Genomic DNA, 10563 nt, shown 5'->3' with positions numbered 1-10563 from the left:
TTGAACAAAAAAAATGACCCAAAGTGGTTAACAGAAGATGAAATTTTCTTCAAATGAAGGATATTTCAAAAATTCCATTCGTCACTTTGAACATGACCAACTTATTAAGTAATTAACCTTAAGGAGGATGCAAGATTCCAAAGCACATCGTAACCTCAAACATGATGTACAAAGAAAAGAAAAGTAGAAAAAGCCAATATTACTTAATGTGAATAACTCTTTAAGAACAATCAAGCTTAGTTATTAAGTAAATTATTTTTTCACTGCATCAAAATTTAAAGGGTTCGACATCTTGTCTCCATCCATTTCAGCGAGAATCAATGCTCCACGAGAGAAAGCTTTCTTCACCAATTACAGTCCCTCCTATTTTGGCGTCCATTTCCCCGATGATCATGAACATACGATAGAATCTTCTTTGAACTGCCTTGGTCGCACCTTCTTGTTATAGGCCTTCACCATTCTTTGCTGATACAACTGGCCATGACATAAAGCTACTGATCTCTTTTCCTCAATTAAATTCAACTGCTCGCATCTCTCTTGCACCCACTCAACCTCCTCTAGTTGCACCTCCCTCAACACTCGTAGAGATGGGATTTGCACCACATTAGGTAAAATGGCCTCCATGCCATACATTAATGTAAACGGAGTAGCTCCAGTCGAAGTCCACAATGATGTGCGATATGTGTGGAGAGCAAAAGAGAGTTTCTCATGCCAATCCTTACACATTTCTGTTGTCTTGGAAATGATCTTCTTGATATTCTTGTTTGCAGCTTCGACTGGCCCATTCAGTTTTGGACGATATGGCACAAAATTGTGATGCTTGGTTTTAAATTGTGTGCAAACCTCTTCTATCAAGGCGTTTTTCAAGTTCTTAGCATTATCTGAGATGATTCTTTCAGGTAAACCATACCGAAAAATGACCTCTTTTTTTAGAAATTCGTAGATCACTGATCGAGTTGAAGTGGCTTCAACCCACTTGGTAAAATAATTAATCACTACAAAGATGAAGTGATGCCCATTTGATGCTTTCAGTGAGATGGGGCCAATGACACCCATGCCCCACATTTATGAAGATTCCAAGATATGAAGATTGGTAGGAGGAGCATTAATACTGTCTGCATAAATCTGACATTTATGACATTTTAGAGCATAATTCAACCAATCTCATTGCAATGCCAACCAGAAATATCTAGCCCTCATGATTTGCCTTGCCATCATATGTATACTATGTACTCCACATACTCCATCATGGATTTCCTTCACTATTTGATTCGCCTCTTTTGTGTTGACACATCTCAACAGGGTTCGGTCACGTCTTCTTTTGTACAAAAACTCACTGTCCAAGAAAAACCCCATAGTCAGCCTCCTAATTATTCATTTATCATTCAAAGATGTCATTTGGATCATTTATCAATTCATGAGGTATATCCCTGAAATAATTATGAATATGTATATTGATATATGAATGAAAACAACTGAATGAATAAAAGTAACTAGGGACATGGTCCAAATCTTATTTCATTAAAGAGAAAATATCTTCATGGATTTTTGAAGGAAATTAAATTAACTTAACAATATTAAACTTTGATATAAAAACTCTTAAAAATGATTACATCTCGGAGGACTCAAGGATAGCAGGTAACGGTATGAGCTGCCAATTGTCCAAGGTGGGTGTTATACAGATGAGTTATCCTTGGTCCTTTTTCAAATGATATTTATTTCCAAAGTTAGAAAATTATTTTGATTTTTCATAAAAAAATGGTCTTATTTTCTTTGTTTTGTTCAAATAATGCTTTTGAGTAAACAAATGAGTGAATGAATGAATGGATGGATGAATGAATGAATAAATGATTAAAATTGGGGCAAATTATCGTATATATACTCGAATGTAAACATTTTCTTTCATGGAAGGTTTAAAAACTATTTGGCTTACAAAGTTTTTTTCATTTTTCATTCATACTTAAAGAAAATCCTAATCGATCCTATTGTCGTAGGGCAAATCGCTACTCGCCGTTCTTGTCCTAGAAGCACATTTTCTTAACCTCATCTCATGATTGCCATTTTCCCTTTAACTTTTCTTCGTGATACATCCTACAGTCCATGCAGACTATCTGAGGTAGGTTTGAGTCAAAACTAGCTATCTAACAATTTCCTTCTTTGCTCTGAGTATCCTCTGACATTCTCGCTATTATCCCTATATTTTTTACCCCATACCGAATAACTGAATCTTCTCGAAGTGTGTTCATGTCGAATATAGATGCGACACTATGCCCCAGGTGTTTAAATGATGCATGAATTATGCCATAGAGAGACACAGACACAAGAAAAACAAAGTCAATAAAAAAACAATAAAGTCAAATGAAAAAAAAGTGAAATTAAATCATAAAGCATTACGAACAAAATGCTCAGGAGGTCCTATACGGTATTATTACGAGGGGTAAAGTACGGTTCTTTTGTCTAGGCTTCACATTTAAAATGACCATTACATGATGGCTTACGACGGACTCTAAAGCACGGGGAACCCAAGGCTTAAATATGACATCCATAGGGATGCATTTCCCTTTAAAAGGGGTTGGCCCTTGGGTGGTAAGACTTTCATAGCATACACGGTAGCATTTGCTACACGAACAGCTATCTCCATCTTAATTATGGAATAGTCCTTAAACTTATGCAGTGACATATTGCCACACGAAAGTCTAAGGCTACACCTCCTAAACTGGTTGGGCCCGAGCGTAGGACCGAAAGCAAGATGCAACATGAATGACAATTATAGCTGCCCCACGACTGTAGAGTCGGCATACAAATTAATCAATTTCATCAATAAAATAATAAATAAATATATTGGCATACATATAAAAATAGAATAAGTAAATGAAATGAACAAATAAGTTAATATTTAACACATATTCAACAATTTAAAACGACATTAGACAATTAAATAAATTAATACACGAATAAATAAATCTAATATGCACAAATACTAAAAAACCTAGCTCTCAAACTTAAGTAAGTCAACTCACTAACGTCCCCAGTGGAGTCGCCAAGCTGTCATAACGTTGCCTACATAAGGGTATGAGGGCCTAGTAAGCAAAGCTAGACACGGAGAGCCTAAATTAATGTAGAGTAGCCACTAACCAATTAGAACTAGGTTGGTTAGCCACCTATCGTCTAAAAGTCTAGAATTAATACCATGAAAAATCCTAAAACTCTAGACTCGATCTAATCACCAAATTTCGGGTTCGGGTGTACGATTACATGTAGGGAAGGTTATAGCACCCCCATAACGCCTATCCAGGAATAGTCCTATGGGGTCTTAAGGGCTAGGCTTTTTTTTATTTAAGCTTATGCATATTTTAATCTAGGCTAAAATCTTATGGAAATCTTAAATAAAAACTCTAAAAAAAATGTATTCGGTTTACTTGTAACTCAATTAAGACGTGCTCACCAAACTTATCTAATTTGAAACTTAAATTAGAGATTTTTACTTTTAACGGAACCCTATAGGATACCTAAATAATTCTAGTAAAATACATTCAATTCCTAAAATTAATTCTATTTTAGAATTCTAGAAAAAACCTAGAAATTACTAATGAATTAAGAGAAATATTAAAATTCATCTACAACTTTTTGATCTTTTATTATTATTATTTAAAAGATTTAATTAATAACGTTGAACCTATCAATATCTTACGAAAGTATCCTATGCCGGGTTTATGATTTATATTACTTTAAATTTCTTGATCTATGGTTTAAATTGTCAAAATCCTAAAATAATATATCTTAAATAACATTTATTAGCTTTCTTAAAAAATTTCTAAAATAAAATACTTAGAAAGACCTACTCATGATTTACAATTCACCTACAAAATCTTTAGTTTTAATCTTGAATAAAGTCCTAAAGAATATTTACATATTAATTTAAGATTCTAATCCTATATGATATTTAAAGTTAGTTTAAAACCTTAAAAAATATCTTACATATTATTTATAATTTTTCTAGGGTAAATGGTAGATAATATCTTAAAGAATAACCTAAATCCGAATGTAAAAACCTTATGATTTCATGAAAATGTAACACCTACTTAACTAGCTTCATGTAAACAATTATAGGATGGAAAAATAACCTAAAGTTCCTTCTTTTAAAAGCGAATAGTAATAAAATAGGAAAATTAATTAAATTGACTAAAGTTAATGAAAAGTTAAAACTCTTTAAAAATAGCAATAATAAAAAGAAAACTTAAATAAATGAAATAAATAAGACATTGACATGATGATGATGATAATAATACACCTTATTCATAATACAAGAAAAGAATCAAAGTAACATAAAAAATAATATTAAAATGTATGTAAGTGGAATATGTAAAAAATATAAATATAAATGAACATAAAATAAATAAAGACAAAATAAGAACAAATAAAATTATACAAGTGTGAATAAATGTAAAACATTAAAATAAAGTGCATAATTGACATTAAATATATAAGGTATAAATGCAAATGAAAGGGAAAATAAAAGTGTAAATAATTTATTAAAGATGGAAACAAAATGACATAGCTTGATTTTGGGACTAAAAGATAAAGAAATGTGGAAGACAGAGGACTGATGTAACAATTAGTTTGCTTTTAATTTTGGAATTTCGGATTAAATCGAATGTTTGAATAAACAAAAGGGTGACGGGTGTAAATAGGCCAGAGAGTGAGGACGCAACTGTAAAAAAGGAGATATTTTTTTGTAATTTTAAAAAGTAAGGGGTGGAAAAATTACCCATTTTTGGCACCTATAAATGAAAAAACTATTCATTCTTTCATTTTAACCTTATTTTTTTTTCAAAAAAATAAAAACCTCTTCTTCTATGTTGGTCATGGCTCTACCACATACAGTGGATGAAGATTTTTTCTTTTTGCAAAATCAAAGTTTTCTTTTAAAAAAATTATTACTTTTCTTAGAAATCAAAACTTTATTTGAAATAGTTAAAAAATTCAAAACTTTGTTTTAAAAATTTAAACTTTCCTCTAAAATGACTAAAAAATAAATTTTTTTCAAAACCTAAACTTTCTCCCTTTTTAAAAAAAAAAACACTATTTTCCTTAAAGATTAAAGCTTTTACTTTGAAATAGTTGAAAAAAAATCAAAAATTTGTTTTAAATTTTTAAATTTTCCCAACGACACCTCTCTTTGCGCTCAAAAGGTCATCTATTTTGCCTGACTTCAATGTATTCTCTATCACTTCTCTGAATAATACCATATTCGCGAAGGTCTTAGAGGCATTTCCTACCATCCTGTCGTAGTATATGCCTTTTAGCATACCAACAAACTGAATAGTGGTATCGTTTTCCATGAGCGGCCTCCACCATTGTGCGTATTCCTTAAAACTCTCATTTGACTTCTTTTCTATGTTTTGCAGAGTCAGGCGATTTGGGGCCATGTCTACAATATGTTTGTATTGAGCAATAAATGCCCGTGCGAGCTCTCCCCAAGTTTAAATCCGGCTCCTGTCTAACTTTACATACCATCGAGCTGCAGATCCGGTCAGATTGTCTTGAAATATGTACATTAGTAGTTTCTCATCTTTGGAGTAAGCAACCATTTTCCTACAGTACATGGTGATGTGAGTAATGGGGCAACTGTTACCATTGAATTTTTCAAAAGAAACTTTGAATTTTGGGGGGACGACCACATCGTGTACCAGACATAGACCTTTTGCTTTTAAAGATTCAAAGGTGTATAATCCTTCGATGGCTTTCAAACGTTCCTAAATTAGGATGAATTTGTGAGCTTCTTCATCCATAATCGACTTTTCCTTGTCCACTTCTCTTGGCTCATCGCTTACAGGCAACTCATTTACTTTTGGAACTTGAATGGTCACACCTGGCGCTTGAAGCGGTAAATCTTCGTGACATACCCCTGTATCACCGTAAAGAGGGATTGGATTGTCTAAAGTGTCGCTTCCTTCTCCTACATTGGCCTTGCATTTGACCATTGTAGTCATCATTTCCATCATCTGTTCCATATGTTCCTTTAGTTTGGCAATGCATGTTAATTCTTCTTCCAACATCTTATTGGCTTTTGAGCGTGTGTTATACTGGTGAGCTATCCTTGGTCCTTTTTCAAATGGCATTTATTTCCAAAGTTAGAAAATTATTTGAATTTATCATAAAAAATTTTCTTTTCTTATTTCTTTTTTTCAAATAATGTTTCTAAATAGACAAATGAGCAAATGAGTGAATGAATGGATGGATGAATGAATGAATGATTGAAATTGGGGCACATTGTCATAAATATACTTGAATATAAACATTTTCTTTCATGCAAGGTTCAAAATTTTTTTGGCTTGCAATGTTTTTTTTTCATTTTTCATTCACACTCAAAGAAAATCCTAATCGATCCTATTGCTATAGGGCAAATCTCTACTCGTCATTCCTCCTCCTCCTCATGAGCTTGATGAACTTTTGGCAATGTGCTTGAGCCACCTCTAGAAGTTTCATTGCAAGCTTGTTCCTAGGCACAAAAGGGGTAGATTCTTTTTTGAGTTCTTCAATATTTTTACATATGTCTTTGGCTTGCTGAGTGAAAACCTGACCTTTCCTGTGCATTGTTGCAAATACCTCTTGTCGGCTTACTGTCATTTGTTCCACCGCGATAAAACACTCTGCAAGCTTCGCATATTCTTCCGTGACCTCTTTGTTTTTCTATTCTTTTGTCTTTAATTCTTTAGTCAAATGACAAATTTCCTCCTCTAGCACCTCCATTTCAGCAGATTTCTCATTAGACAGCCTCCTCCAGGTTTGCTCTTGTTCTCGTGCTTTCTGAAGTTCATTAGCCCATAGACTTAGATCCGCCTCAAACCTCTAAATCTAAGCGAACAAGTCAGATCTTTCTCATTGGTGTCATTCTAACTGTATTCTTAGTTCTTCCTCCCTTCTCTTCATGTCTGATCGGTGTTGTTGTTGTTGTCTCATGATTTTTTTCCTCATTTTCCTTTACATATTCCTGATGTTGCTCTCATTGTTGTCTGACCTCTTCATCTCTCCCCCTCAGACACATCTCTAAATCATGTATCTTTTCTGTTAGCTCATCTACGTCATCTAGGACCTTCCTCTTTCCCTTGAATTACACTGACATAGAGATTTTTCTTCTTTTTAGGTGCCACTGGATATACTTTTCTGAGGGGGAATGTTTGAAAAAGGTTCCTATTTGCAAGCTCAAGTTTTGATCCCACTTTATTCGTATCTGTTCCAATTTCTTCCAAAATCTCAGGTCTTGAACCGAAGCTTGCACCCTGTTTAAACTAGCTGTAGTAGGTACGCATTGATCATACCTCTATTGGGTCAGAACCATCAACGAGGAATAACTGACAGCTCTCCATATGCCAATTAACGGAACCCACAAATGACCATGGCACCTGATGAGTATTGTGCTCCGAATCATCCATGGAGCCCTCCGTTCTATTTCTTGGTATGTCAATGTATTAAGGTTTTAAACCCACTCCTCAATCGATTGATTGAGAGGCCGTTTGCTTTCCAGAAATTCCTTTATAGGTCTGGTTGAAGGAACAAACACCTGGCGAAAGCACTTATAGAGACACCTAAAATGGCTTTTCATCCATACGAAAAACAACTGCGCTTATCCTAAGAAACGCCCATCTCCTCTTTTTTCTATGAAATTGAGTGAAATAATGGTTTTAGCTAAAACTGCTAGAGCAAGATTCACCCCTTTTTCAATTTGAAATAGAAAATCAACTAGCTCCACACTCACATATCTTAGAGCTTTTTGGAACACAATCAACTCGTATACGGCCAACACAAACAGTGCCAACTGTTTATCACCGCTGACCTTTCCCAAAGCATCCCTAATGTTAGATCAAGAAATACAAGGACCATTTTTATCCTTTAATCTTACCTTCAGTGTATCTACAAGTAATCCTACCAAATTGGCTAAGGGTTCCCAAAAACGTTCTACATCGAATATATATTGAGCGGATCTCTAAAGTCACAGTAGAGAAGGGTAGAATATTCCTCGATAGTCGGTACCATATCCACTTCATTGAATATAAAACACTTATAAGTGGGATTCTAGAAACGTACCATGGCTTTCAACAGGGCATCATCCGGTTTAACGAACAAAAGCTGTGTTACATCGCAATACTTGTCTCGAAAGCGCGTTTTCTTAGCCTCGTCCCATGATTGCCATATTCCCTTTAAATCATCTTTGCAATTCCTCCTACAGTCCATGCGGACTATCTAAGGCAGAGTCAAGTGAAAACTAGCTATTTGATAATCGCCTTCTCTGCTCTGAGTATTCTTTGACATTCTTGCTATTATCCCTATATTTTCTACCCTATGCCGAACAACTGAATCTTCTCAACGTGTGTTCATGTCAAATATAGATGTGACATTGTGCCCCAGGTATTTAAATGATGCATGAATTATGCCATGGAGAGACACAGACACAAGAAAAACAAAGTCAGTAAAAAAAATAAAGTCAAATGAAAAGAAACGCGAAATTATATGAAAAAGCATTATGAAAAAAATTAAACACGTATGAATAAATGCTCATGAGGTCCGATAGGTATTATTAAGAGGGGTAAGGTATGACTCTTATGTCAAGGCTTCACATTTACGATGGTCACTACATGCTTGCTTACGGATGACTCTAATGCATAGGGAACCCAAGGCTTAAATACGACATCCATAGGGATGTGTTACCCTTTAAAAAGGGTTGGCCCTTGGGTGGTAAGACTTCCATAGCATACACGGTAGCATTTGCTACACGAACATCTATGTCGATCTTAACCATGAAGTAGTCCTTAAACTTATGCAGTGACATATTGCCACATGAAAGCCTAAGGCTACTCCTCCTAAACTGGTTGAGCCCAGGCGTAGGACCAAAAGCAAGATGCAACATGAATGACAATTATAGCTGCCCCACGGCGGTAGAGTCAGCATACAAATTAATTAATTTCATTAATAAAACAATAAACATCAATAAAATAATAAATAAACACATTGGAAAACATATCAAAATAGCATAAGTAAATGAAATGAACAAATAAATCAATATTTAACACATATTCAACAATTTAAAATGACATTAGACAATTAAATAAATTAATGCACGAATAAATAAATCTAATATGCACAAATACTAAAAAACCTAGCTCTCAAACCTAAGTAAGTTGACTCACTAACGTCCCCAGTGGAGTTGCCAAGTTGTCATAGCATTGCCTACATAAGAGTACGAGGGCCTAGTAAGCAAAGCTAGACACGGAGGGCCTAAATTAACGTAGAGTTGCCATTAACCAATTAGGGCTAAGTTGGTTAGCCACCTATCTTCTAAAATTCTAGAATTAATACTATGGAAAAATCCTAAAAGTCTAGACTCGATCTCATCACCAAATTTCGGGTTCGGGTGTACAGTTACGTGTGGAGAAGGTTATAGCACCCCCAAAATGCCTATTCGGGGATAGTCCTACGGGGTCTTAGGAGCTAGGTTTTTTTTATTTTTATTTAAGTATATTAATCTCTTAATCTAGGCTAAAATCTTATGGAAATCTTAAATAAAAACTCTAAAGAAAATGCCTCTGATATACTTGTAACTCGATTAAGATGTGTTCACAAAACTTATCTAATTTGAAACTTAAATTAAAGATTTTGACTTTTAACGAGAACTCTAAAGGATATCTAAATAATTCTAGTAAAATACATTCAATTCCTAAAATTAATTCTATTTTAGAATTCCAAAAAACCTAGAAATTACCAATGAATTAAGAGAAATATTAAAATTCATCTACAACTTCTTCAATATTTTATTATTATTATTTAAAATATTTAATTAATAACGTTGAACCTATCAAGATCTTACGAAAGTATCCTATGTTGGGTTTATGATTTATCTTTAAAATTCTTGATCTAAGGTTTCAATTAGTCAAAATCCTAAAATAATATATCTTAAATAACATTTATTAGTTTTCTTAAAAGTTTCTAAAATAAACTATTTAGAAAGACCTACTCATGATTTACAATTTACCTACAAAAATTAAAGGAAACAAATGGGTCTCCAATTGGACTCAGAAAAAACTGGGTGTCTACACAATTTAAAATCAAGTTTTTATCCACAAACTCAAAGTTCACCATTAAAGACCCAATTTTCGGCTTTGACCTAAAACATACATTTTAATGGCAAAAAATTTAGTTTAAAGAATCAAATAACATTGAAATCTAATAAGAAAACGATTGGTTACCTTGAATGTAAGAAAATTGAGTTTTGACTCAAACCCGAAAAAACTCACGTTTTGGAGAAGATGATAAAGATGGTGGAATTCTTGGGTGATTTTCTGTGTTTTAATGGAGGTTTAAGGCTCAAGGGTGATAGGATTCAAAGAGAATTAGGAATTGAAGATCAAAAGCAAGTGGGAGGGATTTGGGAGAGAAAGAAACAAAATAAGCAAATGAGAAGAAAATCTTTTGTGAAATAAAACTGGGAATGGGGGTTTATTATGTTGATGTTGAAAAATTGGTTTAATTCTTCATAAAGGCTCACAACTTTGATCCTTTTACAAA

The sequence above is a fragment of the Gossypium raimondii genome, chromosome 8, assembly GCF_025698545.1.
Source record: "Gossypium raimondii isolate GPD5lz chromosome 8, ASM2569854v1, whole genome shotgun sequence".
In the NCBI taxonomy this organism is placed as follows: domain Eukaryota; kingdom Viridiplantae; phylum Streptophyta; class Magnoliopsida; order Malvales; family Malvaceae; genus Gossypium; species Gossypium raimondii.
The sequence above is the reverse complement of the archived record's forward strand: the minus strand, read 5'-3'. Positions refer to the sequence as shown.